The sequence below is a fragment of the Oncorhynchus clarkii genome, chromosome 4 (genome assembly GCF_045791955.1).
Source record: "Oncorhynchus clarkii lewisi isolate Uvic-CL-2024 chromosome 4, UVic_Ocla_1.0, whole genome shotgun sequence".
In the NCBI taxonomy this organism is placed as follows: Eukaryota; Metazoa; Chordata; class Actinopteri; order Salmoniformes; family Salmonidae; genus Oncorhynchus; species Oncorhynchus clarkii.
Genome location: NC_092150.1, coordinates 54,700,453 through 54,717,129, shown reverse-complemented (window position 1 = coordinate 54,717,129; position 16,677 = coordinate 54,700,453). Strand labels below are relative to the sequence as shown.

The following is a 16,677-nucleotide window of genomic DNA, read 5'->3' as shown; positions in this document are numbered from 1 at the left end:
TTTTTCTCTCCACATCCCCGGATTTCAACCGAAAGCTCAGGAACATTTACACCTGGATCTCGCAGCTAGCTAGTTGCTATCCGTGTGACCATTGGCTTACGTCGGTCCCGGAGCAAACTTCAATTATTCCGGAGCTAGCCAGCTGAAGAGTTCCATCAACCACTCCTGGGCTACAATCACCTATCCGGACCTGTTTTACTGCCGATGCGGAGCTCCACCGGGCCTTCACGACTGTACTACCGACGTTATCTGCACGTGGGAGTTACCCAACCGGCTCCTTCGTCGTGACGTTACCTGAACGGCCATCTGTGGCCCGCTAATCGTTAGCTGTCTTATCGGCTTCTATCTGAACATTTTCTGACAATTTTTTTTTTTCTTGGGTCACTATAACTATATCCATTTTACCAATTGGCTTGATCCCCTCTACCACACGGAAACCCACTAATCTACTAATGGAAACGCACAAAGTGGCTAAAAACAGAACACCGTCCTATGCTATCTTGCTACCGATGGCCCGGCTAGCTGTCTGAATCGCCACTACCCCAACCAACCTCACTACTAACTGGACCCTTATGATCACTCGACTAAGCATGCCTCTCCTTAATGTCAATATGCCTTGTCCATTGCTGGTCTGGTTAGTGTTTATTGGCTTATTTCACTGTAGAGCCTCTAGCCCTGCTCATTATACCTTATCCAACCTTTCAGTTCCACCACCCACACATGCGATAACATCACCAGGTTTAAATGATGTTTCTAGAGACAATCTCTCTCTCATCACTCAATACCTAGGTTTACCTTCACTGTATTCACATCCTACCATACCTTTGTCTGTACATTATGCCTTGAAGCTATTTTATCGCCCCCAGAAACGTTGTTTTTCTCTCTGTTCCGGACGTTCTAAACGACCAATTCTCATAGTTTTTAGCCGTACCCTTATCATACTCCTCCTCTGTTCCTCTGGTGATAGAGGTGAATCCAGACCCTGCAGTGCCTAGCTCCACTCCTATTCTCGAGGCGCTCTCTTTTGATGACTTTTATTACCGTAATAGCCTTGGTTTCATGCATGTTAACATTAGAAGCCGCCTCCCTAAGCTTGTTTCATTCACTGCTTTAGCACACTCTGCCAACCCGGATGTTCTAGCCGTGTCTGAATCCTGGATTAGGAAGACCACCAAAAATTCTGAAATCTCCATTCCGAACTACATTTTCAGACAAGATAGAACTGCCAAAGGGGGCGGTGTTGCAATTTACTGCAGAGAGAGCCTGAAGAGTTCTGTCCTACTATCCAGGTCTATACCCAAACAATTTGAAATACTACTTTTAAAAATATACCTCTCTAAAAACAAGTCTCTCACTGTTGCCACCTGCTATAGACCACCATCCGCCCCCAGCTGTGCTCTGGACACCATATATGAACTGATTGCCCCCCATCTATCTTCAGAGCTCGTGCTGCTAGGCGACCTAAACTGGAACATGCTTAACACCCCAGCCATCCTACAATCTAAGCTTGATTCCCTCAATCGCACACAAATTATCAATGAACCTACCAGGTACCACCCCAAAGCCGTAAACACGGGCACCCTCATAGATATCATCCTAACCAACTTGCCCTCTAAATACACCTCTGCTGTTTTCTACCAAGATCTCAGCGATCACTGCCTCATTGACTGCATCCGTAATGAGTCAGCGGTCAAACGACCTCCACTCATCACTGTCAAACGCTCCTTGAAACACTTCAGCGAGCAGGGCTTTCTAATCGACCTGGCCGGGGTATCCTGGAAGGACATTGATCTTATCCCGTCAGTAGAGGATGCCTGGTTATTTTTTTTTAAATGCCTTCCTCACCATCTTAAATAAGCATGCCCCTTTCAAGAAATGTAGAACCAGGAACAGATATAGCCCCTGGTTCTCTCCAGACCTGACTGCCCTTAACCAACACAAAACCATCCTATGGCGTTCTGCATTAGCATCGAACAGCCCCCGTGATATGCAACTTTTCAGGGAAGCTAGTAACCAATACACACAGTCAGTTAGAAAAGCCAAGGCTAGCTTTTGCAAGCAGAAATTTGCTTCCTGCAACACAGACTCAAAGTTCTGGGACACTGTAAAGTCCATGGAGAATAAGAACACTTCCTCCCAGCTGCCCACTGCACTGAGGATAGGAAAGACTGTCACCACCGATAAATCCACTATAATTGAGAATTTCAATAAGCATTTTTCTATGGCTGGCCATGTTTTCCACCTGGTTGCCCCTATCCCGGTCAACAGCACTGCACCCCCCCCACAGCAACTCCCCCAAGCCTTCCCCATTTCTCCTTCTCCCAAATCCAGTCAGCTGATGTTCTGAAAGGGCGTCAAAATATGGACCCTACAAATCAGCCGAGCTAGACAATCTGGACCCTTTCTTTCTAAAATTATCTGCCGAAATTGTTGCAACCCCTATTACTAGCCTGTTCAACTTGTCTTTCGTGTCTGAGATTCCCAAAGATTGGAAAGCTGCGGCGGACATCCCCCTCTTCAAATGGGGGGGAAACACTTGACCCAAATTGTTACAGACCTATATATATCTACCCTGCCTTTCTAAGGTCTTCGAAAGCCATGTCAACAAACAGATTACCGACCATTTCGAATCCCACCATACCTCCGCTATGTAATCTGGTTTCAGAGCTGATCATGGGTGCACCTCAGCCACGCTCAAGGTCCTAAACGATATCTTAAACGCCATCGATAGGAAACAATACTGTGCAGCCGTATTCATTGACCTGGCCAAGGCTTTCGACTCTGTCAATCACCACATCCTCATCGGCAGACTCGATAGCCTTGGTTTCCCTAATGATTGCCTCGCCTGGGTCACCAACTATTCCTCTGATAGAGCTCAGTGTGTCAAATCGGAGGGCCTGTTGTCCGGGTCTCTGACAGTTTCTATGGGGGTGCCACAGGGTTCAATTCTTGGATCGACTCTCTCCTCTGTATATATCAATGATGTCGCTCTTGCTGCTGGTGAGTCTCTGATCGACCTCTACGCAGACGACACCATTTTGTATTCATCTGGCCCTTCTTTGGACTCTGTGTTAACAATCCTCCAGACGAGCTTCAATGCCATACAACTCTCCTTCTGTAGCCTCCAATTGCTCTTAAATACAAGTAAAACTAAATGCATGCTCTTCAACCGATCGCTGCCTGCACCTGCCCGCCCGTCCAACATCACTACTCTGGACGGTTCTGACTTAGAATATGTGGACAACTACAACTACCTAAGTGCCTGGTTAGACTGTAAACTCTCCTTCCAGACTCACATCAAACATCTCCAATCCAAAGTTAAATCTAGAATTGGCTTCCTATTTCGCAACAAAGCATCCTTCACTCATGATGCCAAACATACCCTTGTAAAACTGACCATCCTACCGATCCTTGACTTTGGTGACGTCATTTACAAAATAGCCTCCAATACCTTACTCAATAATTTGGATGCAGTCTATCACAGTGCCAACCGTTTTGCCACCAAAGCCCCATATACTACCCACCACTGCGACCTGTACTCTCGTTGGCTGGCCCTCGCTTCATACTCGTCGCCAAACCCACTGGCTCCAAGTCATCTACAAGACCCTGCTAGGTAAAGTCCCCCCTTCTCACCTCGCTGGTCACCATAGCAGCACCCACCTGTAGCACCCACTCCAGCAGGTATATCTCTCTGGTCACCCCCAAAACCAATTCTTACTTTGGCTGCCTCTCCTTCCAGTTCTCTGCTGCCAATGACTGGAACGAACTGCAAAAATCTCTGAAACTGGAAACACTTATCCCCCTCACTAGCTTTAAGCACCAGCTGTCAGAGCAGCTCACAGATTACTGCACCTGTACATAGCCCATCTATAATTTAGCCCAAACAATTACCTCTCCCCCTACTGTATTTATTTATTTATTTATTTTGCTATTTCTACTGCAAATCTCCCATTCCAGTGTTTATTTTAATTTATATTTTACTTGCTATATTGTATTTACTTCGACCCGATGGCCTTTTTTGCCTTTACCTCCCTTATCTCACCCCATTTGCTCACATTGTATATAGACTTATTTTTCTACTGTATTATTGACTGTATGTTTGTTTTTACTCCATGTGTGGTGTTGTACCTGTCGAACTGCTTTGCTTTATCTTGACCTGGTCGCAATTGTAAATTAGAACTTGTTCTCAACTTGCCTACCTGGTTAAATAAAGGTGAAATAAAAAAATAAAACATTGACTCTGTATATATTTAAGTCATTCCACGCTAGAATAGAGTAGTGTTCGAATTAGCATTTTAAGGTGCTTCTTGGATGAAGCTGGACTCTGCTGATGTAAAGTGCTTTTTGGTGTATGAGAAGAGTATGTGTTGAGTTGGTACAGAGCTCTGTTGACAGTTCTTCAGTACTGTATGGGTGCTATTCTGAAGTCTTCCATTGACACCATTGAATGATTTGCCCACGATCAGAAGATTCAGAATACTGCCCTATGTGTATGTTTGCCAAGTGTGAGTGGGATAATCAAATAAACTATGGAAGAGAGCCATATATTTGGGCTGTTTTATTTAAAAGATTTGTATCTGAACTGTTTGCCTTACCAATGACACTTATAAGTATGACATTGAAATTAATATGTTTCAAATAAGATGTAAATTTATTGTCTCCAGGTCTTATTCGGTTGCAAGAGCTGATCAAGGCACCCTCCCGATACAACATCCGTTTGAAGATCCGACAGTTGCCGGCGGATACCAAGGATGCCAAGCCACTTCTGAAAGAGATGAAGAAAGCAAAGGAGTTCCACGTGATCTTTGACTGCGGCCACGAAATGGCCGCCTGGATCCTAAAACAGGTCAGTGTCTGTCTTAGGTCTTTCTCAGAACTATTTTGAAATCCAGAGACGGGTTGGACTTCGTCAGATTTCTTGGACTTGGAGATGTATTTACAGTGGGGGCAAACAATTATTTAGTCAGCCACCAATTGTGCAAGTTCTCCAACTTAAGAATATGAGAGGCATGTAATTTTCATCATAGGTACACTTCAACTATGACAGACAAAATTAGAAAAAACATTCCAGAAAATCACATTGTATGATTTTTTTATGAATTTATTTGCAAATTATGGTGGAAAATAAGTATTTGGTCACCTACAAACAAGCAAGATTTCTGGCTCTCACAGACCTGTAGCTTCTTCTTTAAGAGGCTCCTCTGTCCTCCACTCGTAACCTGTATTAATGGCACCTGTTTGAACTTGTTATCAGTATAAAAGACACCTGTCCACAACCTAAAACAGTCACACTCCAAACTCCACTATGGCCAAGACCAAAGAGCTGTCAAAGGACACCAGAAACAAAATTGTAGACCTGCACCAAGCTGGGAAGACCGAATCTGCAATAGGTAAGCAGCTTGGTTTGAAGAAATCAACTGTGGGAGCAATTATTAGGAAATGGAAGACATACAAGACCACTGATAATCTCCATTGATCTGGGGCTCCACGCAAGATCTCACCCCGTCGGGTCAAAATGATCACAAGAACGGTGAGCAAAAATCCCAGAACCACACGGGGGACCTAGTGAATGACCTGCAGAGAGCTGGGGCCAAAGTAACAAAGCCTACCATCAGTAACACACTACGCCGCCAGGGACTTAAATCCTGCAGTGCCAGACGTGTCCCCCTGCTTAAGCCAGTACATGTCCAGGCCCATCTGAAGTTTGCTAGAGAGCATTTGGATGATCCAGAAGAAGATTGGGAGAAGGTCATATGGTCAGATGAAACCAAAATATAACTTTTTGGTAAAAACTCAACTCGTCGTGCTTGGAGGACAAAGAATGCTAAGTTGCATCCAAAGAACACCATACCTACTGTGAAGCATGGGGGTGGAAACATCATGCTTTGGGGCTGTTTTTCTGCAAATGGACCAGGACGACTGATCCGCGTAAAGGAAAGACTGAATGGGGCCATGTATCGTGAGATTTTGAGTGAAAACCTCCTTCCATCAGCAAGGACATTGAAGATGAAACGTGGCTGGGTCTTTCAGCATGACAATGATCCCAAACACACCGCCCGGGCAAGGAGTGGCTTCGTGAGAAGCATTTCAAGGTCCTGGAGTGGCCTAGCCAGTCTCCAGATCTCAACCCCATAGAAAATCTTCGGAGGGAGTTGAAAGTCCGTGTTGCCCAGCAACAGCCCCAAAACATCACTGCTCTAGAGGAGATCTGCATGGAGGAATGGGCCAAAATACCAGCAACAGTGTGTGAAAACCTTGAAGACTTACAGAAAACGTTTGACCTCTGTCATTGCCAACAAAGGGTATATAACAAAGTATTGAGAAACTTTTGTAGGTGACCAAATATGTATTTTCCACCAGAATTTGCAAATAAATAAATAAAAAATCCTACAATGTGATTTTTCAGGATTTTTTTTCTTCTCATTTTGTCTGTCTTAGTTGAAGTGTACCTATGATGAAAATTACAGGCCTCTCATCTTTTTAAGTGGGAGAACTTGCACAATAAATACTTTTTTTTGCCCCACTGTATATGAATTAGCTCCAGAATGATCTCTCCTTGAATACCTCATACAGGTCCAGTACCTACAGTTTGATAATTCATTTCCTGTTCAACTGAATCAGACTCATTTGGATATCTAATTTTCCTCGTTTATCTCCTTTTAGAATATTAGTTCCATTACTGTGTTTCCATAATGAATGCTCTATGCCAAAATACAGTTTTAATTAGCAACTCTGCCTCTGCTCACAGGCATATTTGAGACATTATGATTAATCTCTGCCACGTTGTTAATGAGAAGTGCTCATATCCGTTACCAAAACACACATTTTCAGGCAGAGTAAATTACATTGTATTGTGTTGAGTGTTCAGTTTGCTAATTATATACAGCATTCCTACCAACATTGTGTAAGGTAAATTGTCCCCCACAAAAATGATTTACTCTGCACTCACACATGCTGTATATTTGTTTAGGCACTTTGACCATAGTCAATATTCTGGTTTTCCCACAGGCTCTAGCCATGGGAATGATGACGGAGTACTACCACTACATCTTCACCACGCTGGTATGTTCACCGACACCTTATTAAAATGAGTTTTCTGACTGATAACTACTGTGTCCACATTAGGACATCATCCATGGACGTTGCAGATGCTGTCCTAATATGGACACCGTAGAGGTCACATCATCTCCTTTATATTGACACCTAAATACTTGGTTCTGGTGGCAGTGCACCTGCAATGTGCTATTGAAGTCAAAAACATTTAGACAAAACCCTTTAAAGACCAAGGGTTGAAAAGGATAATAGCTGTCAAAGTATCAGTCTAAACTCTTTTTTTTCAATAGTATTTTGTTGACTCTTTAAACAATGTTTAGCCATTCTCTACCCACCCCCAATTTGTTGTCCATAAACCTCTAAAACTTTTAATCAGGGAAAACTAAAGCCACTTGATATGTTCGTCTATTCTGACTCATGGCGGAGATTGAAGTTCTCCAAAGTTCCTTTGATCCACCAGAGTCCTGCTGTTCACACTGGATGAAAAGCCTGTCTTACCTGGATGGAGAGAGAGAACGAGAGACTGAGAGCTCAGATAATAGCTCAGACAGTATGAGGCTATTATCGTTTCGGTTCAGTATGGCCCAGACAACAACTGGGCCTGTTGTCCTATTTGGATCATTATGGTTAAGGTTAGGACAAGGGTAGAGAAAGGCTGAATTTAAATCTGTTATGGGCAAACTGTAAATGGAGATGAGATTATAGGGCTGTTTCAGAGGCATGCTGTTACTTGTTAGTCTGGGCTCCTGCCTGTTCCAAGAACATAGGCCAGTTTGGCAAGAAAGTGGCAGTAGTGCTTGCCAATGCGGCAAATACAACTGCTATCCAGAGTGTTGCCCTTACAGGAGTGCTGCAAACATTGTCTATTATGCTCCCTCGCACGTGCATGTGTACACGCACATGCACACACACACAGTACACTTATACAACCTATAGACATCTACCTGGTCATAAGCCAGACATGTGGCTCATTTGACGACTGCAATGTCCTTTCCGTACCAACATGATAGATGGCAGCGCACCAAGGCCCTGCCTGGTAACCTTGAATGTCAGCTTGATCAAGGCCACTGCCTCTGAAACAATATGAAATGCCTCCTGAAAATACTTCCTAATCTGTACTGCCTCTCGCTGTTAATATTAGAGACTCTTAAAACATTCGCATGGAGAGAAACACCAGGAATAGGTGGCTTTTCCATAGAATCCTATTTAACATTTTGTGACAAAGTAGCCCCCCGATTTACGCAAATGACAACACACGTCACTCAATTCAGTACTTCATAGCTCCATGTATCAAACAGTTTTTTTCAGTTATTTTAAAAACCAAGAACATCTTGAGAGTCCCCTGCTGATCATAGACTCATACCCTAAATAAAATGTGACAAAAAAATAATAGCAAAGCGTATAAGCCACAGAATGGCAAAAGCCTTAACAGACGTGATACATGTCAATGAAACAGGCTTTGTTAAAAATAGACGCAAACAAATACAAGAACATGTTTCAGGTGAATACAATACGCAAAAAAAACAAGATCTAGATTCATCAATAACGACTGTTGATGCAGAAACGGCTTTAGATCGTCTTGAATGGCTTTTTCTATTCAAAACTTTGGAAGAGTTCATCTTTCCAGCTGAAATAATAATAATAAATGTAATACAAATATTGTATAACTGTCCTAAAGCAAAAATATACATGAATAATACTATACATTATCTGACAAAATTGCTGTAGAAAGGGCCATAAGATAGGGATGTCCCTTCTCCCCCCTATTGTTCACACTGGCAATTGAACCGTTTGAAGAAATAATGAGACAGGACCCAAATGTAACATGTATCGGGTTTCGGTAAACATGAATATAAACTCAATTTATTTGCAGACGATCTCTTGATATACCTGACCAATTTTGAAAACTCAATGCCCACTTTGCTCAAAATATTTTCAGAATACTCAAATCTCAGGACAAACAATTTACGTGAAATGTTTTTAATTATAATGGCAATATGAAAAAGAAAAAGATTAACTCACGATCTACAGATACCCTTTAATGGAACACAAAAAATATGAAAACAACAAATATATAATAATAATTTTAGTCCATTACTCAACAATACGAAAGCAGATCTAATTAAATGGAATAATCTTTCCATGAATATTACAGGTAGAATAAACCTCTTTAGAATGGCATAGCTCCCAACGTTTTTGTATTTATTTTTGGTAATACCAATTTCCCCCCTGAAGACCCAGCTATCACAGTGGATCTGGGCCGGTTCTGGCTGAGAGTCGGAACTCGGCTAAGAGTCAGACTTGGCCGGCGTCATGTAGCCCGAGTCTGGGCCGCCTTCAGAGGTATTACTTATGGCTAGGATGTAGGGATTGAGCTCGGGCCGATTCCGGTGTGAGTTATCTGGCCCAAATGTATTACTTGGGGCTCGGGCCAATTGGGGCTACTCTCTGGCAGATGATTACACGGGCTGCTTTATATAAATAACATTTAATTATTTATTTTATCCATATTTTGTCATTGTTTCTGTGATCAAAAAATAAAATTAACATTTAAATAAAATTCTTTAAGAGTTTTGTGTAGTATTTTTGTATTTTGATACTGTAGTCTTAGACACTGCATCGCAGTGCAAATTGAGTCGCTACAGATGCTGGTTCGAGATCCGTGCCGGCCACTCCCGGGAGACCCGTGAGGCGACGTACCCAGCCCAGCGTTGTCTGAGTTAGGGGAGGGTTTGGCCGGCCGGGATGTCCTTGTCCCATCGCACTGTAGCGACTCCTGTGGCGGGCCAGGTACATGCACTCTGACACGGTCACCAGGAGTACGGTGTTTCCTCTGACACAAAATGTTTGTTTGTGGATGGGTATGATTTGTATGCATAAAATGTACAATAGTTATATTTAAAATTACTATATCGGGTAATTTTGTATACATTTATTTAAATTTACATCGGGCCGCTTATGGGGTGATTCTGGAAAGATGCCGGCAAAGTTGGCTGACTTCCGGTAGACGGAAACGGCCCGATGTGATTCATTTTGTTTCCGGGCCGAGTACGACACACGATTCTGGGCCGATTCAATCAGTTCCAGCCCCCCGAAAGAGGGCCGCTTTTGGGCCGATTCCTCATTGCTACCTTCTTCAAAAATGTATACTCAGTCATAAGACTTAATTCGGTCTCCCGAGTGGTGCAGCTGTCTAAAACAGTGCATCTCAAATCTAGGCTGTATCACATCTGGTGGCGCACAATTGGCCCAGCGTCATCTGGGTTTGGCCGTCATAGTTAAGAACAAAGTCTTATTTTACAGACTTGCCTAGTTTAAGAAATAAACAAATACATATATGGGCAAATAAAATTCATATAATAAAAAGGAAAGTTTTACATCTTCCTAAGTGTTTCAAATATTTTTTATTGAACACACACAAGAATGGTGCATAGGTATACTGCAGCCGAGGTGAGTAAGACATTTAAACGTGTTAACCCTCGCAAGGCTGCAGGCCCAGACGGCATCCCCAGCCGCGCCCTCAGAGCATGCGCAGACCAGCTGGCCGGTGTGTTTACGGACATATTCAATCAATCCCTATACCAGTCTGCTGTTCCCACATGCTTCAAGAGGGCCACCATTGTTCCTGTTCCCAAGAAAGCTAAGGTAACTGAGCTAAACGACTAGCACTCACATCCGTCATCATGAAGTGCTTTGAGAGACTAGTCAAGGACCATATCACCTCCACCCTACCTGACACCCTAGACCCACTCCAATTTGCTTACCGCCCAAATAGGTCCACAGACGATACAATCTCAACCACACTGCACACTGCCCTAACCCATCTGGACAAGAGGAATACCTATGTGAGAATGCTGTTCATCGACTACAGCTCGGCATTCAACACCATAGTACCCTCCAAGCTCGTCATCAAGCTCGAGACCCTGGGTCTCGACCCCGCCCTGTGCAACTGGGTACTGGACTTCCTGACGGGCCGCCCCCAGGTTTTGAGGGTAGGCAACAACATCTCATCCCCACTGATCCTCAACACTGGGGCCCCACAAGGGTGTGTTCTGAGCCCTCTCCTGTACTCCCTGTTCACCCACGACTGCGTGGCCACGCACGCCTCCAACTCAATCATCAAGTTTGCGGACGACACAACAGTGGTAGGCTTGATTACCAACAACGACGAGACGGCCTACAGGGAGGAGGTGAGGGCCCTCGGAGTGTGGTGTCAGGAAAATAACCTCACACTCAACGTCAACAAAACTAAGGAGATGATTGTGGACTTCAGGAAACAGCAGAAGGAACACCCCTCTATCCACATCGATGGAACAGTAGTGGAGAGGGTAGCAAGTTTTAAGTTCCTCGGCATACACATCACAGACAAACTGAATTGGTCCACTCACACAGACAGCATCGTGAAGAAGGCGCAGCAGCGCCTCTTCAACCTCAGGAGGCTGAAGAAATTCGGCTTGTCACCAAAAGCACTCACAAACTTCTACAGATGCACAATCGAGAGCATCCTGGCGGGCTGTATCACCGCCTGGTATGGCAACTGCACCGCCCTCAACCGTAAGGCTCTCCAGAGGGTAGTGAGGTCTGCACAACGCATCACCGGGGGCAAACTACCTGCCCTCCAGGACACCTACACGACCCGATGTCACAGGAAGGCCATAAAGATCATCAAGGACATCAACCACCCGAGCCACTGCCTGTTCACCCCGCTATCATCCAGAAGGCGAGGTCAGTACAGGTGCATCAAAGCTGGGACCGAGAGACTGAAAAACAGCTTCTATCTCAAGGCCATCAGACTGTTAAACAGCCACCACTAACACTGAGTGGCTGCTGCCAACACACTGACACTGACTCAACTCCAGCCACTTTAATAATGGGAATTGATGGGAAATGATGTAAATATATCACTAGCCACTTTAAACAATGCTACCTTATATAATGTTACTTACCCTACATTATTCATCTCATATGCATACGTATATACTGTACTCTATATCATCGACTGTATCCTTATGTAATACATGTATCACTAGCCACTTTAAACTATGCCACTTTGTTTACATACTCATCTCATTTGTACATACTGTACTCGATACCATCTACTGTATCTTGCCTATGCTGCTCTGTACCATCACTCATTCATATATCCTTATGTACATATTCTTAATCCCCTTACACTGTGTACAAGACAGTAGTTTTGGAATTGTTAGTTAGATTACTTGTTATTACTGCATTGTCGGAACTAGAAGCACAAGCATTTCGCTACACTCGCATTAACATCTGCTAACCATGTGTATGTGACAAATAAAATTTGATTTGATTTACAAGACAGGTATACAATTCTTATCTAAACATAAAAGAGCATACAGGAACAACAAGACCCAAAGTTCTGGGTACAAAACAAATAATACAAAACACGACATACAAAACAAGGACATGTAGAAAGAAAGAGGGTAGATGTTTCCTCCCCCCCAACTGCTCGGGTGACAGGGCCAGCACATGCTGCCCAAAGGTAGATTAAAATATTACAATTGAGAGTGTTAATAAGTACAAATTCACAGCGCCGACTCGTCCAAGTAAGATAGGAAAGGCTGCCAGATTTGATCAAATGTTGATCATTTATTGTTCAGAATATATCTAATTCTTTCTAAGTGTACAGTGTTTGCCAATTCACTGAGCCATAATTTCGTAGAGGGTGCTTCCCTCCTTTTCCAAAACAACAAGATTAGTTTTTTTGCCGAAATGAGACCTTAAGAGACTAGTTGTTTTTGGGGGTTGGTTAATTCGTTTAGAGACTCAGATACTCCCAGGATTATCAGAAGCGGGACTGGATCTATTGAAGTCTCCAAAACGTCAGAGAGGATCCCAAAAATTCCACACCAATAACCATGCAAGCTAGAGCATAGGGCAAATCAGTGGAGTAGTGTACCCTGCGCAGCTTGACATTTATCACACGTAGGGGATGTATCAGGAAATATCCTATGCAGTTTAGTTTTGGAATAGTGTAATCTGTGTAAGACCTTGAATTGTATGAGACGATGTCTGGAATTAATGGAGCATGTGTGGATATACTCCAAGCTCTCTTCCCAGTCTGCCACTGATATGTCAGTCCCTAGTTCTTCCTCCCATTTTGCCTTAATGGCATCTGTAGAAGTTGTGCTAACAGATTGAAAAGCAAACATGGAAGGTTTAGCATTCCCAAATGTTGGGAGGTGTTTTCTAACGTAGTCTCTAATTTGTAGGTATCTGAAAAAATTACTTCTGGGAAGATTATAAGTTTCCCTCAGCAACTCAAAGGAAGCAAAGGTCCCTTCTATGTACTTATCCCCAACTGTCCCCATCGCTCAAAGGTGTTATCAAGGTTAGAGGGGGCAAAGGAGGGATTCCTGGCGACAGGGAGCATGAATGACATTGGTCTAAGCTCAAAGTGGACTTTAATTTGCTTCCAGATTCGGACTGTGCTATGTATAATAGGATTGTTACAATAAAGTGACATCTCCAGATTGACAGGCGACAGAATCAAAGCGCCAATAGAGAAGGGGTGACACTCCTCACGCTCCATACTAAGCCAGCTGCATGACGGAAGTGCGTCATCCAGCAGAAACGTAACAGCGCGGAGGTTAGCGGCCCAGTAATAAAATATCAAATTTGGGAGAGACAATCCTCCTTCCATCTTGGATTTACATAGGTGTTTTTTACCCATCCTCTGTGTTTTATAATCCCAGATGAAAGGATTGATAATTGAGTCCAGTTGTTTATGAAAGGATTTAGGTATGAATACTGGGATGTTCAAAAATAAGCTGCTCAAAAACATAAAGGTAACACTAAAATAACACATCCTAGATCTGAATGAATGAAATATTCTTATTAAATACTTTTTTCTTTACATAGTTGAATGTGCTGACAACAAAATCACACACAAATTATCAATGGAAATCAAATTTATCAACCCATGGAGGTCTGGATTTGGAGTCACACTCAAATTAAAGTGGAAAACCACACTACAGGCTGATCCAACTTTGATGTAATGTCCTTACAACAAGTCAAAATGAGGCTCAGTAGTGTGTGTGGCCTCCACGTGCCTGTATGACCTCCCTACAACGCCTGGGCATGCTCCTGATGAGGTGGCGGATGGTCTCCTGAGGGATCTCCTCCCAGACCTGGACTAAAGCATCCGCCAACTCCTGGACAGTCTGTGGTGCAACGTGGCGTTGGTGGATGGAGCGAGACATGATGTCCCAGATGTTCTCAATTGGATTCAGGTCTGAGGAACGGGCGGGCCAGTCCATAGCATCAATGCCTTCCTCTTGCAGGAACTGCTGACACACTCCAGCCACATGAGGTCTAGTATTGTCTTGCATTAGGAGGAACCCAGGGCCAACTGCACCAGCATATGGTCTCACAAGGGGTCAGAGGATCTCATCTCGGTACCTAATGGCAGTCAGGCTAACTCTGGCGAGCACATGGAGGGCTGTGCGGCCCCCCAAAGAAATGCCACCCCACACCATGACTGCCCCACCGCCAAACCGGTCATGCTGGAGGATGTTGCAGAACCTGCTTTCATCTGTGAAGACCACAGGGTGCCACTGGCAAATTTGCTAATCTTGGTGTTCTCTGGCAAATGCCAAACGTCCTGCACGGTGTTGAGCTGTAAGCACAACCCCCACCTGTGGACGTCGGGCCCTCATACCACACTCATGGAGTCTGTTTCTGACCGTTTGAGCAGACACATGCACATATGTGGCCTGCTGGAGGTCATTTTGCAGGGCTCTGGCAGTGCTCCTCCTGCTCCTCCTTGCACAAAGGCGGAGGTAGCGGTCCTGCTGCTGGGTTGTTGCCCTCCTACGGCCTCCTCCACGTCTCCTGATGTACTGGCCTGTCTCCTGGTAGCGCCTCCATGCTCTGGACACTACGCTGACAGACACCGCAAACCTTCTTGCCACAGTTCGCATTGATGTGCCATCCTGGATGAGCTGCACTACCTGAGCCACTTGTGTGGGTTGTAGACTCCGTCTCATGCTATCACTAGAGTGAAAAGCACCGCCAGCATTCAAAAGTGACCAAAACATCAGCCAGGAAGTATAGGAACTGAGAAGTGGTCTGTGGTCACCACCTGCAGAACCACTCCTTTATGAGGGATGTCTTGCTAATTGCCTATAATTTCCACCTGTTGTCTATTCCATTTGCACAACAGCATGTGACATTTGTCAATCAGTGTTGCTTCCTAAGTGGACAGTTTGATTTCACAGAAGTGTGATTGACTTGGAGTTACATTGTGTTGTTTAAGTGTTCCCTTTATATTTTTGAGCAGTGTAGAATGTTTGCCTTGAGTTTTTGCATCAGAGAGGGGAAATTCCCTTTAAATATTAATGAGTATTGTTTGGTAACTACAATTCCTAGGTAGGTACATTTTTCTGAAGATAACTTAACTGGGAGATGTTCTAGCCAGGAGGTGTTTTGCGACCGTATGGGCATTAATTCACTCTTGTTCCAATGTATTCTCTATCCCGAGAAGGTACCAAACAAATTGATCACATCAAGAATAGCTGGGATACTAGCCTGGGGTTATGTTACATAGAGGAGGATGTCATCTGCGTATCGGGAAATCTTATTTAGAGTATCTTTAGTATTATAGCCGTGTATTGCTGCATGAGATCTAATCGCCTGAGCAAGCGGTTCGATAATTAGGGCGAAGAGTATAGGCGACAGCGCACAACCCTGCATAAAAAGTTACAATCTTGTATTAGAAAGAAACGTTTGTTGTAAAAAGTGCCAAAGTAGGTTAAATTAGATTATTTCGCAAAGAAGTTGCAGGAGCCTCTCACACACAGCCGTTCACTCCAACATGCTAGCTCCGCCCCCATCTTTCTAAGTCTGAGGGTGGTTTTAACCTTCCAGACTTGGAATTTTAATAATTCGCTACCCAAGCCTTTTACTTGTGACATATGCACTAAAGAGGAACAATGGGTACATATTGAAGTTGCTCATCCCCAGAATCATTTTATGTGTCTATTTTCAAAGAATAAAGCTAAGAACATTAACAACTTCATAGTGTTATGAGAATTTTGTTAAACTTCAATTAATCTACTCAGTCTGCAACCCAGAGTTTGTAAGATACTGGTTGAATGAAGCAGACAAGAGTCCCAGCTTACAAAAATCTAAGTGTTTATTCACGAGGACGTCCTAGTCCGTTGTACAAAACCATCCATTTTATACTGGATCCTTACGCACATACCTTCACACACAAACAGTAGGTATCCTACGCACATACTGTATCACTACCCAGCCGACTGTTCCATTCCACCGAAATTAGGGAAACCTTGAGAAGTACTCCCTTTCCTCTCCCAAGTCTCTGAGGCCTAGCCGACCTGAGACCTTGAGAAGTACTCCCTGTCCTCTCCCAAGTCTCTGAGGCCTAGCCGACCTGAGACCTTGAGAAGTACTCCCTGTCCTCTCCCAAGTCTCTGAGGCCTAGCCAGGTCGGCACCGAAGCTACGCCTTGCTCAGACAGTCTGTTTTTCCACTATACAGATACCTTGTTTAACCTAATTCTGACTAAAACTACACACATCAGATTATAATTTTATGATTCTAATCAATTTCATACAATTTCAAGGTTTCAGAGTG

General features: G+C 43.8%; 1 pseudogene; it reads left to right on the top strand.

The window, feature by feature from the left end:
- Positions 1-16,677, top strand: part of LOC139406953 (glutamate receptor ionotropic, kainate 2-like) — a 189,213-nt pseudogene that overhangs the window by 73,325 nt on the left and 99,211 nt on the right.